The sequence below is a fragment of the Mytilus californianus genome, unplaced genomic scaffold (assembly GCF_021869535.1).
Source record: "Mytilus californianus isolate M0D057914Y unplaced genomic scaffold, xbMytCali1.0.p SCAF_3, whole genome shotgun sequence".
Taxonomy (NCBI): domain Eukaryota; kingdom Metazoa; phylum Mollusca; class Bivalvia; order Mytilida; family Mytilidae; genus Mytilus; species Mytilus californianus.
The window spans coordinates 126556372-126574653 of record NW_026262679.1 but is presented as its reverse complement, the minus strand read 5'-3'; the positions used below and the strand labels follow the sequence as shown (position 1 = coordinate 126574653).

General features: G+C 33.3%; 1 long non-coding RNA gene across 1 annotated transcript; it reads right to left on the bottom strand.

The window, feature by feature from the left end:
• Positions 1–10764: 10764 nt before the first annotated feature.
• Positions 10765–14940, bottom strand: LOC127736136 (uncharacterized). Its single transcript, XR_007998820.1, has 2 exons — positions 14838–14940; positions 10765–13723 (listed from the first exon to the last, which is right to left on the bottom strand). It is a non-coding gene; the product is annotated as an uncharacterized LOC127736136 (long non-coding RNA).
• Between the last annotated feature and the right edge of the window lie 3342 nt (positions 14941–18282).

The window sequence follows — 18282 nt, the reverse complement described above, 5'->3', positions numbered from 1 at the left end:
AACCATACCCCCTAACCAGGAACAGTGTTGTAATAACACAATTCAAGGCTCGACTCAGATCGACGAAAAGAACTAAAAACAACCAATAAAAAGACACGAACCACCTGTTATAACCTCTGGGTGGCATATATTTTGTTTTAGGAAAACGACCTTAGTTAATTTAACCAATAGCAGCAAAATACACGGAGTACCGATAAAAGACTACTAACAGTAAATGAAAGCTAGTTCAAAGTCTATTACAATAAAAAGTAAGAAATAAATCATGTGCTCCCAGATTAAAGTATCAATCAGTACAACTCCATCCTTGTCCGTCCATTGAAAAAAAGAGTTGACGTATGTTATACATGAACTTTATTGACAGACTATTCCAATATAGTTCAGTGTACTTTTCCTAAAAATAAATACAAAAGATCAGACCAAAATACCACAGAATATATACAAAGCTGAAAGATTACAAAAGAGTATCGTTGTGACTGTAAACGAGAGACAGAAGATACCAAGGGATATTCAAACTCATTAGTCGGAGACAAACTGGCTAACAACGCCAAGCAAAATTCTGAAAAAAAATTTATGGTGTCTGTATTTCATAATACAGTGAATGCAGAAATAAATTAAAACATTTATATATATTAACAAAAAATACAATAGAAAAATGGGGAATGTGTCCATGGGACACAGATGATGCCCCCGCTTGCAAATCATATAAAGTTATAAAGGGACATAACTTTCAGCAATTTTTCCATTTGTAAAGGGGCATAACTCTAGAACAGTTAAAGTGACACCACCAAAATTCAAACTTGATCTGTATTTTGTGGTAATAAGCATTGTGAATAAGTTTCATAACATTTGGTTGAGGCAAACTAAAGTTAGAGAATGGAAACAAAAAATTCAGCAATTTTTCCATTTGTAAAGGGACATAACTCTAGAACGGTTACAGTGACGCCACCAAAATTCAAACTTGATCTGTGTTTTGTGGTAATAAGCATTTTGTATAACATATATCATAACATTTGGTTGAGGCAAACTAAAGTTAGAGAACGGAAACCAACTTTGGGACGTACGCACGGACGGACAAGGGTAAAACTTAATGCCCCCTCCGCTATGGCGGGGGCATAATAAAAAACTGTATTCAAAATATGTTTCACAAAGTGTGTTGCAAGAATAGCACATACCTATAGAAAAAAGAAATATAATCAATACACACAAAACACTTTGAATGATAAATTTCATAAATATACAACAAACATTCTGACAGTGATTTGATCCTCCTCTTTCTTCGGTTTTTGTTATTTTAGAATTGAAGAAAGGCTAGGACCTCTTGGCTTAAAGGGTTCCGCTGAACTCTGTGTCTCGACTTCTATTTCTGTTATCCAAAGTTACATATAATAATATTAACGGTACCATTTTTTTCTGCACCAGATGCGCATTTCGACAATGTCTCTTCAGTGATGCTCGAGGCCAAAATATTTGAAAATCCAAAGTTTATAAAATCAAAGTGCTGGATAGCACCTGTGGAAAGTTTGCAACGGTAGATGTGTATTATTTCAAATAGGTTTCTGACTTTTAAAAAAATTACTTAATACAAGAAATAATTGTAACAGGATGATGTTACTAAGTCTCCCAAATAAAGTTCTCATAATTAGTCATTCCCATGGTCGCCTGACATTGGGTAAAGTCCAGTACAAATTGGTTTGGTCTAGTTAAGCGATATGCATAAGTGACGCCTAGGGATTAACCCTGTATGTTTACAAGTTCTCAAAAAGGTGAGGGGGATTCTCAGGGGACTCGCCCTTTATTTCGTTTGATTTGTTTTTTTTGTCCCATACAAGAATATTATATGGTTTAGGGGTGGAGATCTTGACTGTTTACAAGTTCTCAAACAGGAAGGGGGTGGGAGTGACCCCAGGGGACTCGCCTTTTATTTCAATTGATTTGTTTTATTGTCCCGTACAAAAATATATATGGTTTCGGGGTGGGGATCTCGACTTTTAATAAGTTTTCAAAAAGAAGGGGGGTGGGGGTGACCCCCGTGAACTTCCCCAATATTTTATTTGATTTGTTTTATTGTCCAATATTAGAATATATATGGTTTAGGGGTGGGGATCTCGACCGTTTACAAGTTCTCAAACAGGAAGGGGGTGGGAGTGACCCCATGGGACTCGCCTTTTATTTCATGCGATTTGTTTTATTGTCCCGTACAAGAATATATATGGTTCAGGGATGGGGATCTCGACTGTTTACAAGTTCTCAAACAGGATGGGATGGGGTGACCCCCAGGGACTCCCCCTATATTTCATTTGATTTGTTTTATTGTCCGATACAAGAATATATATGGTTTCGAGGTGGGGATCTCGACCGTTTACAAGTTCTTAAACAGTAGGGGTGGGGGTGACCCCCAGGGACTCCACCTATATTTCATTTGATTTTGTATTATTGTCCCATACATGAATATATATGGTTTCGGGGTGGAGATCTCGACCGTTTACAAGTTCTCAAACAGAAGGGGTGGGGTCCAGGGACTCAACCTATATTTGATTTGATTTGTTTTATTGTCCTGTGATCATTATTGAAGACTGCGTGTGTCTATCACTTACTGTTTTCAAGTTATAGTCATTTGAAAATTACAAAATATTAAATCCCATAGGGTTCTATAGTAAATCCCTCCCTTCTGTAGGCCCCTCAAAATACCCCTAAATAGACCCCAAGAAGAAAATAATACGAACTGAACAAAAACAATAAGTCTCCAAACATTGTTAATAACAAATAGTATATATACGAATTTTGTTATAGTCCGATTTTGTGAGGCCGATTACCTAATAGGCCGAGTTGGTAATAGTCCGAGTCTGTTGTGGGCCGAGATGAGAAACCAGGATACTTTCGATACACTCCGGCTTTTACGTCTTTAATAAACATTAGTAAAAATCGTAGTAAAATAGCGTCGAAAAATGTTCATTCATGAAATATTTTAAGCACGGTATTTATTTTCTTTTCAACCGGAGGACGGGAGGAAACCCCTGAAACCAGGATTAGTGTACTCCCGTCGTGAGGCACACATATATGGATTTCATGCATGTCTGAAGAATACCGATAAAAGCATAACTTAGAAACTGCTGTCTAGTGTAGATGTTTATTGATTTTATTTTCCGCGCAGCGCAGATCCGCGAAGTAGTGTTTGTGATAGCCATTTTCAAAATGAAGTTGAATTCATTTGAATTATCGATGAACATTCAGTTCATTTTTATTCAAGCTGTAAGCTAATCAAAATAGAAGTAACTCAAAATTTCAAAAGCATCTTCCTAGAATTAGTATTCAAACACTAGTACTACATTATCTAGGAGTAGACATAGTAAGATAGTCTGTCCAACTTCCGGTTTGAGGCCGATACCTTAGGAAAGTTTTTTGCAATAGCAAGCTATAGCAAACTTTCCAAAAACTGAATAGCTATAATCCGAAAAGGACAAAAAAGTATAGTGAAAGCCGGGCAATGAATCAGAGCTTTGCATGATGGAGATAAATTTTCTAATTTAAAATAATTTCTAAAATTTTGTAACAGCATATTTTTAATAACCTACTCCCAGATATTATCGTAATGTAAACTGCAAAAAAAAAATTAAGTTCATCTATCAGTAAATTACTGAAAAATGAAAAAAATATATATCTTTTCAAAATGTTGCTTCAGACATTATGTTTTTTTAAATACTCTTGCCAAAGTTCCATAAAATTCTACGAAGATTTGACAAAGTTATTGACGTCTAAAAAAGGTTCACTCCAAGATTATATCTTTGTGTTAACTGCAAAAGAAAAAAAAATATTTATCTATAAAATTTACGTAAATTGAAAAATAAATAGCTCAATCATCTCTTATACTTATGCATTTTGTAGCAATCTATTGCAACCAACTCATATCGTATACCTAGTGCTTTTGATCCTAAAAAAAGCTTCTGTTCAAGATTCGTAAAATTCCATGCAGGTTTGACACAGTTATTGATGTTTAACAAACTTTAACCACAGACTGAACCTAAATGTTGACGCTGCCGACGCCGACGGAATGCATGTTTGCTATGTCTCGTTTCCGCGACAAACTGCAAAAAAATCATGAAAGAGTGTAAAAACAAATCCAAAAATCTTAATGGAAATTCATCATTTCAACAATAACTGAAGGATCAAAACCCTTCTGGAAGTAAAAAAAGTCCAAGAAACAGGACAGGACAACATTGGATTATCGCCCCTCAAAAGAGTAGGCCAGCAAAGAAAAGGCGGAAATACTTATTCATCAAAATAACAAATGACGTAATGCCAACAACTAAAAAAGTAGTAAAAAATTCCATCTCAAAGATTATTATAAGAGAAAAATGAGTCGCAGAATTACGGAGGAAAGGTCTCTTGTGGATAGTTGTCTCATTGGCAATCATACCACATCTTCTTATTTTTACAAAAAGAGTTCTCAGAGAATGTGCTGAACACCTAGTACCATCACTCACAACCTTTTACACTAGATCAACACTGGAATATTACCAGAATACTGGCGTAATGCGAATGTATCGGGCATATACAAGAAAGGTGATAAATATTTAGCAGAAAACTACCGGCCTGTATCATTAACATTTGTACCATGCAAACTATTGGAGCACATCATATGTAAACACATTCTGAAACACCTAGAGATAAACAAAGTTTTGACATCCCTAAACTACGGCCAACTTCATAACAAACAGACAAATGAGAGTAGCCCTAGAGGGTGAATTTTCGAAACGAATCAAAGTAGACTCCGGAGTACCTCAGGGCACAGACTGGGCCCAATACTATTTCTCTGCCAACTAATGCAGTAAAATCATCCGTCCGACTAGTTGCAGACGACTGCTTACTATACATGGAAATCAACAGCCAAAAAAAAACACATCAGCCTCCAACAACACCACGAAAACCTTGAAGTATATGCCAAAAACTGGGGAATTAAATTAAACACCAAAAGATGATATATTTTATCCATGAACAAATCCTCAAGTGGAAATATACATTTGTTTTCGAAGAGGTAAACACCAACCAATACCCCGGACTCCAAATATCAGACGACCTAAAATGGAGAACATATATGGCAAACACCAGCAAAAAAGTAAGTTCTACCCTGGGGATCCTCAGACGTCACTTACAGCATTGCCTAAAAGAATGTAGAAAAAAACGGAAACATATCCCCAGCATTATCAATTATGGAAACGCATATGGGACCCATATACATGAAAAGAAATAGACCAACTAAAAAGGATACGAAGAAGGGCAGTGCGTTAACTTTTATCAATAAAGACTACAAATCAAAGAGCTGATGGATGCGTCACACAAATGATGCAATATCTAGAACTATTACCGCTAGCTATATATAAAAGACAGACCAAAACAACAGAGGTTAATATTTTTCTACAAGGTGGTTGAGATCAGGTTCCAGCGATGCCGCCTTCTAATCACATAATCTTAAACCAAGGAAGACGCCATATCAAACCAAACATATTTCAAGTCTGTATTTTATCCAACATTGTGGAATGACAATCCCGCATAAATACAAAAAAAAACAGTTAAGATCCAGTATTCATTAACCGACCAATTTAAAAACTCAATCTTCATCAGAACTGATGTAGACTGGAACAACAGTGACAGCAAAGTCAACTGAAGTCTTTAAAGCGGCGCTTTATAGCCGCAATCGTTACTAATTGCGTTCTCCGTCCCCGTTTTAATAAAGCCCACTTGGGATTCATCGACGTACCATTACAGATACAGATACAGAGATACAGACAAAATGTCGCAGGCACGACAAAAATAGTATTTATCTATATACTAGTTATTTGATAATATGGACGATAACTTAATACGCTCATGATAAATAGTAAATATAAAATTGTGAATAGCATCGAAAACCACGATATATTAAATAAAATAAGTTGGATTCTTGCAATAAATGTTGGGTTTCACATAAACTGTTTACAACAATGTCGATTTCATTTGATCAGTAAACCTATCTAAGATCAACACGTAACTTCATTCGACATTTCCGAGAATCGAGGGGTTGAAGAAGGGTATAATCTAATTGATATTAAAATTGCACATATAATATATAAAATAACTTCCAGTTAGCTTGTCAAAATGAAATATCAATTGTTGTAACATGAATGTAGTAAACTTCGTTATTTTTAGAGGAGTGTATTAGCTGAATGTTTTTTTTTTAGTAATTGCACTATCAAATCCTGTCGTTGACTGCTTGTCATAGCAAAATTAATCAGATTGGTCTTGCTGATCATGTTTACTGTCTACAGTTTTTATCTACTACAGTTGTTAGCGGAATTACAAACAATCATGGGTAAATATCGTCATTCAAGTGCAATAACTCATGTAAGGAGTAGACTGGTGGGTAAATATCGTCATTCAAGTGCAATAACTCATGTAAAGGTTAATATCGCCATTCAAGAGCAATAACTCATGTAAGGAGTAGACTGATGGGTAAATATCGTCATTCAAGTGCAATAACTCATTTAAGGAGTAGACTGATGGGTAAATATCATCAATCAAGTGCAATAACTCATGTAAGGAGTAGACTGACAGTTTTGGATATGTTCAACTACACTTGTAGGTCTTGTTCTGCTGATCATTTTTGTTGTTTCCAGTTTTTTCTCCATCCCGGTGTGACCAAAGTTTTCACCAAAAAATAACTCCTTTAAAGAGTTGACTGACAATTTCGGCCATCTTAATGTTTGGTATATCTTATCCTGTTGACCTTTTTGCTTTTACAAGTTGCTATTTTATTTAAACACCCACACCCCCACCCTCAGAGATAAATTGTCGTTCCCTTATGACTCTTTAAGAGTTGACATATGAATGAAAGTAGAACCTAACACAGAAATTACATATCATTCCACCTGACATCTGTTTTGTTTCTTTTTCTTTTAAATAAAAGGGTAAAAGCCAATCCTTACATAGTGCCAGGTTTATATATCGGAAATTTGTAATGAACATTTATCTAGACAGGAGAACCAGTCTTTGAAAAAGTTTAAAACAAACGATCTAGATTTTGACATTATTTGTAAAAAGAATTTGAATGGATTCGACAAAGAATGTATAATTACGGACTAGTTTCAATGTTTCAAATAGTTTAAACCTGCACTCTATTTCAAAATGGCTATACATGGTGACAAGAAAAGCCGCTTGAAATGCTTTTAAAAACGCAAAAAATGGTAAAAATCATCAGTTAAGGGCAATAACTCCAATAGGGTGTTGACTAACAATATAGGCCATGTTGACTTGTATGTAGGTCTTTTCCTGCTGATCATTTTTTCTAATATTCAAAATTCAATTTTTCTACTATAGGTTTTAAGATAATAGAGAAAAAGCTCAAACTGTTCAGTGGCGGATCCAGAACTATTCATAAGGTGGGGGGGGGGGGGGGGGGGGGCGCTGACTGACCTAACGGGGGCCCGCTCCAGTCATGCTTCAGTGATTCCCTATATAATCAACCAAATTTTTCCCACGAAAGGAAGGGGGCGGCACCCCACCCCTGGATCCGCCTATGCTGTTGGTAAAATTTTCATTTAAATGCAATAACTTCAATATGGACTCGTCTGGCAATTTCAGCCATTTTGTCTAATTTGTAGATATTGTCATGTTGATTTTTTTTGCTTTCTCTATTTATTGCGGTTTTCAAGATAATAGATAAACTTACATTTTACCCATCTACATTATATTTAAACTATGTCGGCCATGTTGGTTGGCAGTCGGGATCATCGGGTACAATTTTTTAACCGTATACCCCAAATGATGACTGTGGCCAGTTTGGTTCTACTTGGAACATTAATTTTAAAGGAGAATATTTTTTGTAAAAGTTAACGGACGACGACGACAAACGCCAATTGAAGAGAACATGTATCTTCGGGTCAGGTAAGCTAAAAAGGATGTAAACCAGTACACCACACGGCCTTTAACAGGCATCAAAACGCATACCGTATGGCAAGCTATAAAATAATTCGTTTCATAAGTTTTACACCATTCTACATTTTCACATAAGGGTCTTGTAGGATTCTGTTCGCCTCGACTTAAAACTATTGATATGATAGATGAACAGTTCTGTTATTTTTTAATCAGGTATATTCAAAACAAACCCGTGTTGGTCATGCCTTTGTATACCCGTAGTTGATGTGACAATTTGGTAAACCACATCCGATGTGTATTATTGTCTTAACCTAAACTTTAAACTGCACTTCCTAGGTACATAACTGTTTCTCCGGTGATTTAATTGCTTGAACATACATGCCTGCATGACGTTTTAATGACTGACAGGAATCTGCATGAAGATTTGTAAACAAGTTTGCATCATAATTCAAATTAAAATAATCTTAATTGTGATCACTTGATAGACATCATAATTCCGCTCACACCAGTGCTTTGGGCCGTCTTAAACTTGCAGTGAGGTGAGTGTTTTTTGTTCTGTATTGAAGGCCTCACTGTGACTTTGAGACGAAGTACAGCGCTGTTCCCTTGCTTTTTGTGGTTTTGCTACATGCGTGTGCTAGTTTTGTGTCTTAGATGGAAACCCCATATCCTTTCTTTTGTATCATACCCGTAACCACACTATGATTTTTGTTGTCAACAGAAATATCAATAGATTAGAAATTAGTTCTTTTAGTGGAATAAACATTTTGACGTGTTTTGAAAGGATCAGAAAAATAAGTGTATACATTGAAAATTTTAGACTGGAACCGATAATTAATATTTTTCATGGTTTTAATTTTACTTTTGAAATATATTCGATCGGCTGTTGACTAAACAAATGAAAAAGGTTAATAATAGCGCGCGATTTTTCAGTTGTCAACTAAAGCAAAATAGTCAAATTTTGCGCGTAGGACTACTGAGCGCCGCCGAATCACATTTTGGCCAAAAAAGGCACACCCGGTTGTCCTACTGTATGACGCAACACTTTAAAGGGCACTTATTTGGTTGTTAAGTGACGTCTTTAAGGACTTATGCCTCTGACGTAAGTAAATTATTTTTTTATGATGATGATGGATGGCTGCTTTACGTCCTGTGGCAACTTAATATGCATATTCAGGACGAGAACATGTTATGTAATATGAATATTTACTGCTTTTTACTAGACCGACACGCTGAGCCGGATGTTTAGCGTGCTAGTTCAAAGGTAACAGTCCACAGAAAGACATGTCACCTTACCCGGACACATTATTCGGACTCCGAGCCGACCAGTCTTTGCTCTTACTCCTTAATGTTGCGTGCTTAACGAAGAAGCAGCAAACACCTATTCTAAATATAAAGTCTTTGGTTTGACCCAGGCGGTGTTCGAACCCACGACCGGACCTCCCGCACTCGAGGCGAACACGCCACCACGACGGAGACCACCGAGGCGGTAGTTATTTTTGAAGATACCAAATAAAATCTAATGTGACATTATGACTGCATTGTGATTTTTGTTTGTGTGATAAAGTGGTATTTTATATGTATTAGTTTGATATTTCTATATTTTTAATCTTAACTTTATCATTTCAGAAGATTAGTTATTACTACTGTAGTATTATACTTATAACATTAAGTTTATTGCATGGTTAAACTATACTGAGTGTAAATTTCAGGTACGCTCAGGTGTGACTTTATTTGGTGTTTCAATTCGGTTTTATTGTTATTGATTCGTTCTCAATTCTTTGGCGGGAGGTTTATATTCTAGATGGTCACTTTGTGATGCTGGACACCATTTTCTAGTCTTAGAAAATTGTATAATTACATTCTGTTTTTTTGAGTTTGGTTTTCATGTTTATAAGGTATTCACCATATTGGCATCAGCCTGGTGTGATTTGTTATTACTGTATTTCAGACCTTCACCTATGAAGGTAACATTTTGGATTATGATTAATTATACTACGGATTATTTCGAAATAAAGAATCCGTAACCCTGAGATTGTTTCTTGTGTGTATTGCCCCGAAACAAGACTACATTAATATCATACTTTATAAAGGTTTTTAAATTTAAATTTCATTCTGTATGCATATATGATAAATTTTGTTTACGGTCTTCCTATTATTCGTTTCGTTAAACTATTTTCACTTTCTACATATACAAAAATATTTTGTAATGCAGTACGAAACAGATCTGTATATAATAAGTTTTGGGGACTCCAGTGCATCGAACACGTACTAAATTTATCAACCACTTATTTTCTCTTTCCACAGCTATACTGGGCTATTTTCACAATTTTCAAGACTATATATAGTAAATAGTATCCGTATCTGCATTAAAATACTACGGCGTATAACTTAATCGAGGCTATTCAATTTTATGCAATAAACATAATAAAGGCCAAATAATATTATAACTTTATTGCTTAATCAATCATTAAGGGTTTTAAATGTGTTTACTATATTTTCAATCATGGTTTTATGGTAAAACGTATGAAAATGGTTTACAGAGATTTGTTTAAAAATATCTAAAATATACAAAATGTCACCAATATCTTGCAAAAAAAATATAGTAATTAAGAAGATAGCTTATGGCGGTACCGGTACTTAATACATTCTTTATAAGGATGAAAAAAGATAATAAGAAATTGTGGAGATTGATTAATTTGATTTCATTAGAAACTCTGTATATAAGGTTAGACAATGCTTGGTCATCTTTTATGAACATCGTATGAATAATATTTAGCCCTAAGCGAAAGGATTTCGTATTTCATTATATAAAATAATAATACATCCATATAAAATATATAACAACGTCATTAGAATGATGCAAGCATTTAATGAGAATGTCGAATAGTTACTTAAATATGATAATAATGAATATAGCACTTTAACTGGTAATACTTTTACATAATTCAACTAAATACACATGAAGAGAATACAGATTTCTTCATAAAACAAACTTATGTGCACACATTAGCTACCAGGCTTACTTGAAGACTCAATTTCAACTTAAAAAGAAAAAAATGATGGGGTGACACTCTGACTCGAGTCATCCCGGTATCTACATGTATGATGAGACACAAGACCTAAACTTATCTATAGTTGGAAAAGACTGGTGTATTTTTTCCTCAGTCTAATTTTTATGTTGGGCAAGAAATTAGAAATTAAGATAATGGGGCAAGTGTAAATACCCATGCAAACCATTAAAAGCCTTTCCAAGTCTTCACTGGGGTGAACGTGATATCCATAACTGCAGTTTTTTTTGGACGGCTTATTTCTATTTTTAGCAGTTGGACTATGAAAAAAACGTTAGTATTTCAGTTTCAAATTTAGTAATATGTTAAAAAAAGACACGAAATACCGAAAAATAATGCATAATTATTACAAAATCGACAAAAGAAATACTTACCAAAAATATCGTTTGCCATCTTGGGAAATACGTAACTGCAGTTACAGATAACACATTTACCGCAGTGGTCTTGACAGTCACATGACATGGTATTAAATTATGCATATGTGTATCCCTGTCAAGGTTCTGCTACAAGTTGGGAGACATCCCTCCTGATACATTTTGTCTGAGGTCTGTGTTCATGTTCAACATGTGAACAAATAGACATAAAAAAACATTCCACTCTGATACAAATACACACACACACTAAGATGAACACATGTGTTTTTTTCCCTTCTTCTGCATTTGAACATACAAGGGGCTATTCCCTTTGTCAAAATGACATCTTTTCTTACTGCAATATGAACTCTTTAACATAATTTTTGGTAAATTAATAAAAAAAGAAAGTTGCCTAGGTTTCTTCAGTAAATATGAATATCACAATCCAACCTATAGAGAGTGAGGGACAGTTTATTACTCCAAAAACCATTCATTTGAAAATAGAAGTACCATTCACTAAAGTACAAGTATGATGAAGGACAATTGACCAAGGTTAGTTAGTCACACTTCATATCATGTTGTATGGAATTATGAATAGATCACCTGACAAGTTGCTTTCACAGCCAGTTCATTCACCCCATTACATATTATTTACCTTGTTTAAATAATTTATTTTTTAAATGCTACAAAAATACATATAAACTGCAATGCAAACAACATTATTTAAAATTCTTATTTTTTTATCATCCATAGAACTTAAATGGATTATAGATAGGTTTTGATTTACACAGTTAGAGCAAGAATTACTCCCACTTCATTGCCATGTAGGAGGTCTAAGTGCACAAATTCCCTATAAATCAGCCAAATTCAACTTGTTATAACTAACTGCTAGACTTTAGAAAAAGGGTTGTTCTGAAAAAATTGTATTCTGTTTGCCTTGCTTAATTCATCACTACGATCTAGTGAGGACTTCCTATCACAGTTGTGTGTATTGCATGTTTCAATTTGTTTGGTCAAATACATGTAAGAAAACCAACAGCTTGTACTCCAAAATAGAGTCCAAGGGAAATAACTCTAACTCAAATTATGTCATCCAAAACCTATGATATCTTTAGTATTAAATAAAGAGATGTAGTATGATTGCCTATGAGACAACTACCCAACTGACTCCAAATGAAGCAGATTGAAACAACTGTTGGTCACAGTACAGCCTTCAATTTTGTATTCCAAAAAGCGCACAATGGGAGATAACTAATAAATAAATTAAAACACATCATCTGAATTTTAGCAACTAAACCATATACATATTATATGATGAATTTTGTATAACAGTAAATTCATATAAATATAATCAACTCACATGTAAACAATGAAACACTCAATACATGCAGAATACATTGTATTCATAATAACATACTTGTTCCTAGTCCTAAAACTCATCAGGGTGAATTGATAACATTTATTCTTGTTCTTTGTTTACTAGAGAAAAGAAGGGTTTGTCATAGATAGTCAATATAAATTACTGTGACACAGAATTAACAAGTTCCACATGTTTATATTTTTCTTAGTATGTCTTATTATTTAGATATAAGAAGATGTGGTATGAGTGCCAATGAGACAACTCTCCATCCAAGTAAAAATTTCTAAAAGTAAACCATTATAGGTCATGATCAAAGTACGGTCTTCAACACAGAGCCTTGGCTCACACCAAACAGCAAGCTATAAAGGGCCCAAAAATGACTATTTGTTCAGTTACATGACATATGGGGAGGTTGGTATGCACGTAAAACTGGTTTATGTTTTAACCCACAACATTTTGTACCTGTACCAAATCAGGCTATACCTGGACCATGTGTTGTTCATTGTTGTTTGTATGTCTGTGATTTTCAGAGGAGAGTTGCAATTGAGTGTTGTTGTGGTCTGTTGTACTGTGCAATATTTTTGGCAATTATTGTTATCCCTTTTTATGGATTATTGTGGCACTCTACTAAAACTTTCTCTGGCAGCCACTGGTGTTCTTTTGTCATAAATATGTTCCACCTTCAGCAAGTTCAGTTTCTTGCAACAAAAAGGAACAATAATTATATTATAACATTTGTGTACTGCAGTCTGTGATTGTTATGATGTTTCATTATGAATTGTTGATATGATTTTGTTGATTAAGTTGCAATGTTCTCTCATATTCTTCTTTCCTCTCCTCATATATTCTCTCAAATTCTGCTTTCTTTCTTCTAAACTTAAGAAACTGATAATAGGTGCCACCAAATAATGCGGCCATTGTAAATGCAGAAGAATATACTCTGTACCTCATCATTTTGTTGGCCATTTCAATGTTCCCCAATTGGTTCTGATACATCCCATTAACAAATGAAAACACCATTGCTGAAAAGCCTGAAACAAAAATATTAATTTAAGCATATTCAGTAATTCATCTATAGTAGTTAGGTTACATAGGAAAAGATCTCTCTTACCAGACAGAAATATGAACATTTCCAGAAATTTAGACTTAGCACTACATACATATGACTTGGACTTTAACTCTCCTTATTTGCAACAAAAAGCTTGATACTACTACTAATATGGTGATTTATGCAAGACATTTCATAGGACGAGAACAAGTAATTGTGTATAATTATATAATTCTTTAAAAAATTATAGGTAGAGTTACCTCCTATTATAAATTCTATATTTCTCAATTGAAGAGCTTATTTATGCATAGAAAATCAATACAAATCACAAGGTCAATCATACATTATCCAAACTGACATGACATGCAATTTAAGGAGGACCAAATATATAGGGGAGAACCAGTACAAAGTGGGATAACTCTATTTGTTAAATCTCATCATGTACAATGTATCTCATTTTTCATCTACACTGTGTATCATCACCATGGGATATAGGTACCCTTGACCTGGTTCTCTGTTCATTGTCTAAAAAAACTACATTACTGTACATATACCAACATAGCTATATGCAGAAATTTGTACAGTAATGTTGTTTTTCTTAGACAATGAACAGAGAAACAGGCCAAGGATCTAATCTGGGCACCATTATGTAGATCACTGACACAATATTTTTAGTTAATAATCATCTTCCCATTTTTGATACAGACTTAATAATGTATTAAAATCTAACTACTTTTTTGTCATGTCTAAGATCAAGATATTTTCTCAATTAATGTTTTTTTTTTTGTTTGGAAACTTTTAAAATAAATTTTCTATATGAGTTAAATTCTTATTGATTTATAAAAAGGGCACTCAAACAGAAGATTATATGGGGACACAGTCCCCAATTACGGTAAGAAAATCAATAAAATGAAGAAAAAAAAATATATATACTAATGAACTCAAAATCATCAACTTTTTTTTCTAATTTTTTTAGTTTCCCACATTTGCGCAGAAATCTCTTTCAAGACTTTGAGTAAAATATTGGAAGGAGCATCATATTGTTTCCCGTAAATTTGTTGTTTTTGATAATTCTTTGATATGAATAAAAACATTACCTGATGATAGCGTTTCTTTGTTTACATAGAAAATGATGTCACAACTAAAATCCCTAACAACATGATCAACGTCCGAAACGTTTCCGTATTTCCGTTTCATTTTCAACAGATTCTGAAGTTAAAATATGCTCTAGATAAAAAAAATAATGTATACAGATTTTGTCCACTTTCACAGGTAAAGCCTGCCTCATATTATACAATAAAGGTGATTTTTTTATGTCATAATTTGTGAGATGTAAAAATACATGATGGCAGCCTTAGTACAATTTACTGTCATTTTAATTTTACAAAAATCAAGTTAAATAATTATTCATACCTACTTCGTCCTCTTTCACAGGTAACACCTGCCTCATATTAATGCTTGTTCAGAACGACAATTTTTTATTAACTAATTATTATGTCTAGTTATGTAGTCCAGGTTGCTCTGACTCCAAAGGCTGTTTTGCCAGACAAGCTTGGACCATTTGGCTAGGGAGGTTCAAGGTACGAATTGCAATGTTGATGACTTTTCTACTCTTTTGGGTGTTCCATACATGTGATGGACTGTGAAACTCAGATCAGGAGATTGGGAAATTTTGGTCAGGAGATTAGGACTCAGATCAGGAGGTTTTTTATCGACATAAATTTTGTCATAAATGTAACCATGTGATGTAGAAATTGTCTTTTAAAGTGTTTTTTCTTCTACTTTCCATCCAAATGTAATATGTTTATAGTACCCTTTTACTTATAAATTTTCTTTATCTTTATTCAATCTGACATTCTTTTTTTATCAACATAATTTAATTTAATTTCTTTTCTATTTCTTTTTTTTTATTCATTGTTCACTAAAACAAACAATGCTAAAAGAACATTATTTTATTATCCTCAACTGCAAATAGAATATTTTTGATGCTTGTTTTTACACAGACTGATTCTAAATGTCATACTTATTATATAAATTTCAATTTAAGCCTTGAAAAGAAGTATAGAATCCTCAAATAATTTCCAAATTATTATTTTTTTATTAGTCCTAAGACATTTAAAATCATTTAATTACCATCCTTATATGATTATTTGTTCAATTTATATTTCATTTATATTCTTTTAACAACTTACATTATTTAAAGGAAAGTAACTTAAAACAGGATAAAACAAGGGAAGTAACCCAAAATGTATTTCAATTATTTTTAAATACACAAAGCTTTTATCACACAATGGCAGTTAGCCTGAGGTAAAACTCGTTGATTACCAGTATAATATATAATACTTACCAAACTAGTTTAATCTAATCCAACAATTTGTTAACTACAAACATGTGCTTTTTTGGCACTAGTTTTCGGACAATGAATTAGTAAACAGGTTAACTAATCCAGCACAAAAGGTCAAGTACAAAATCACTGTGTCAATGATTGATTATAAATATGGGAAAATGAATAACATTTCGGAACAAATAGATGTTCCGTAAACCCGTGATTTATACCACAGAATTCGATACTTTATATGTATACACTGTATTTTAAAGAATGTATATGTAATATTTTTTAATAATTGACTAATTTTTTTACTGAACTTTTTCCCTGGAAATTCAGTAACTAATAACAGGGATACTCGGGCTAACGCTGTAATCCGAGTAAATTGTTAAAACAGCAGATATGTAATAAAAGATATTTACTTTCAATAAAAAAAAAAAAAAAAAAAAAAAAAATTTCCAGTATGTTTGACACCCAAGCTGGCAAGTGAAGCCATATAATTATGCATGTTCTTTGATTTACAGGTTAAATTTAACTTCAGGTAATGTCAGTTACACGGGTTATGTTCAGTACTCTCGGGTTTTTACCTCTTCAATAATAAACATCGTAGTAAGAAATGATCAAAAATGGCGGCTGAAAGTTTTCATTCATGAAATATTTCATTTACGGGATTTTTTTCTCTTCAACGGGAGGACGGGACGAGACCCCTGACGGGATAATTGTACTCCCGTTGGGAGGTTCACATGTCATGCATGTACCTGTATGGTGTTCTGTTCTGTACAAGTATTTTCCTCCATTATATATCGGAACACTCCCACTTGGGATATATGAGTTTAATGCTTGATCAAATATTTACACGGATATTTACACAGTGCGTTGGGGTGCTTAAGTTTAAAAATCTTTATATACAGGTAAGACTGTGAATTTTTAAAATCAAGTGTTTAAACTTATGTGCTATTTACATCTTTTATCAATCTACCTAGGTGTTATTAATTGGTCGTTTTTATTTGTTAACTTTTTTACTACAATACGTTAAATAGATAAGATAACATAACAAAAATATTGTTTTTTTCAGTTTCAGATTATTTTAGGGTGTTCAGTGGAGTCTTGCGGTGAGCGGGAAGGGGGAAGGGGGGGGTGTTGCGGTGAATAGACCTACCGGCTTGTCTGCATAACAGCCGTGGGAGCGTCTTTTTACCACAGAACACCACAGAACTTCGAAATAATAATACTTCAGACATCATTATCGTGTTATTGTTAATTCTTTTTATAATTTGACATTCATTATTCAAATAAAATTTAATTTTTCTATTTAGGGTCGACTCATTAACGCTACGCCCCCAACTGAATGGCCAATATAAATTGGGAGCATACTGAAAACCCCTAGCTATTAAAACCATAATATATTTATATTTGTGACATTTATATTTTAAATACATTTTATTTTTTTTTGTAATTTTAATTCATTTTTGAAAATGTTTAGATACATGAAGTAATTTGTTAAGCTGATATTTTTTAGTCCAAAATTAATGTTGACCATAGCAAGTTCACCGACACAATTAAAGTACCGAAATTTAATTAGATTAACCAATTTTGACACTTGTGGTAATCACCCATTAACATGTCATTTAAATTATTACACCTGAGACATCAAATACATTTAATTGAATTATCTTATATAATCAGGTGGTAGCTAGAATCTGTAAATATTCAATTATTAATGATATATATTATATTTAATAGAATGTTGAAAGCAGTCTTCCTGATCTAATTATTGTCAAGTGATTTCAAGAATAAAATTTTTATGATAATCAGTCAGGGGTACTACTTAAACAAGTGATTTCAGAATCACTCCCTGGAGTGATTTTGGCTGTGAAATATTAAAAATTTTCACACAGACTTTTTAAAATCACTGAAACAAGTAATTTTAGAAGTTAAAATGTAATCACTTTAATAAGTGTTTATAACATTTTCTTGATGTTTTTCCCACAAGCTTGATTTTTTTATTGGTAAAAAGACAACAATTCCATTGAAAAAACAACTATGTATATGCAGAAATTGTCTTTTGCTTGATAAGCCTGACACTTTTACAGTTTTTTTTTAAAATATGCAAAAACTGGAATAGTTTGTAGACAAGACAAGACAAGACAATTTTATTCTTTAAAACCATTGTATACACATTGGTACAAAGAATGAAATAATAATACATAGTATAC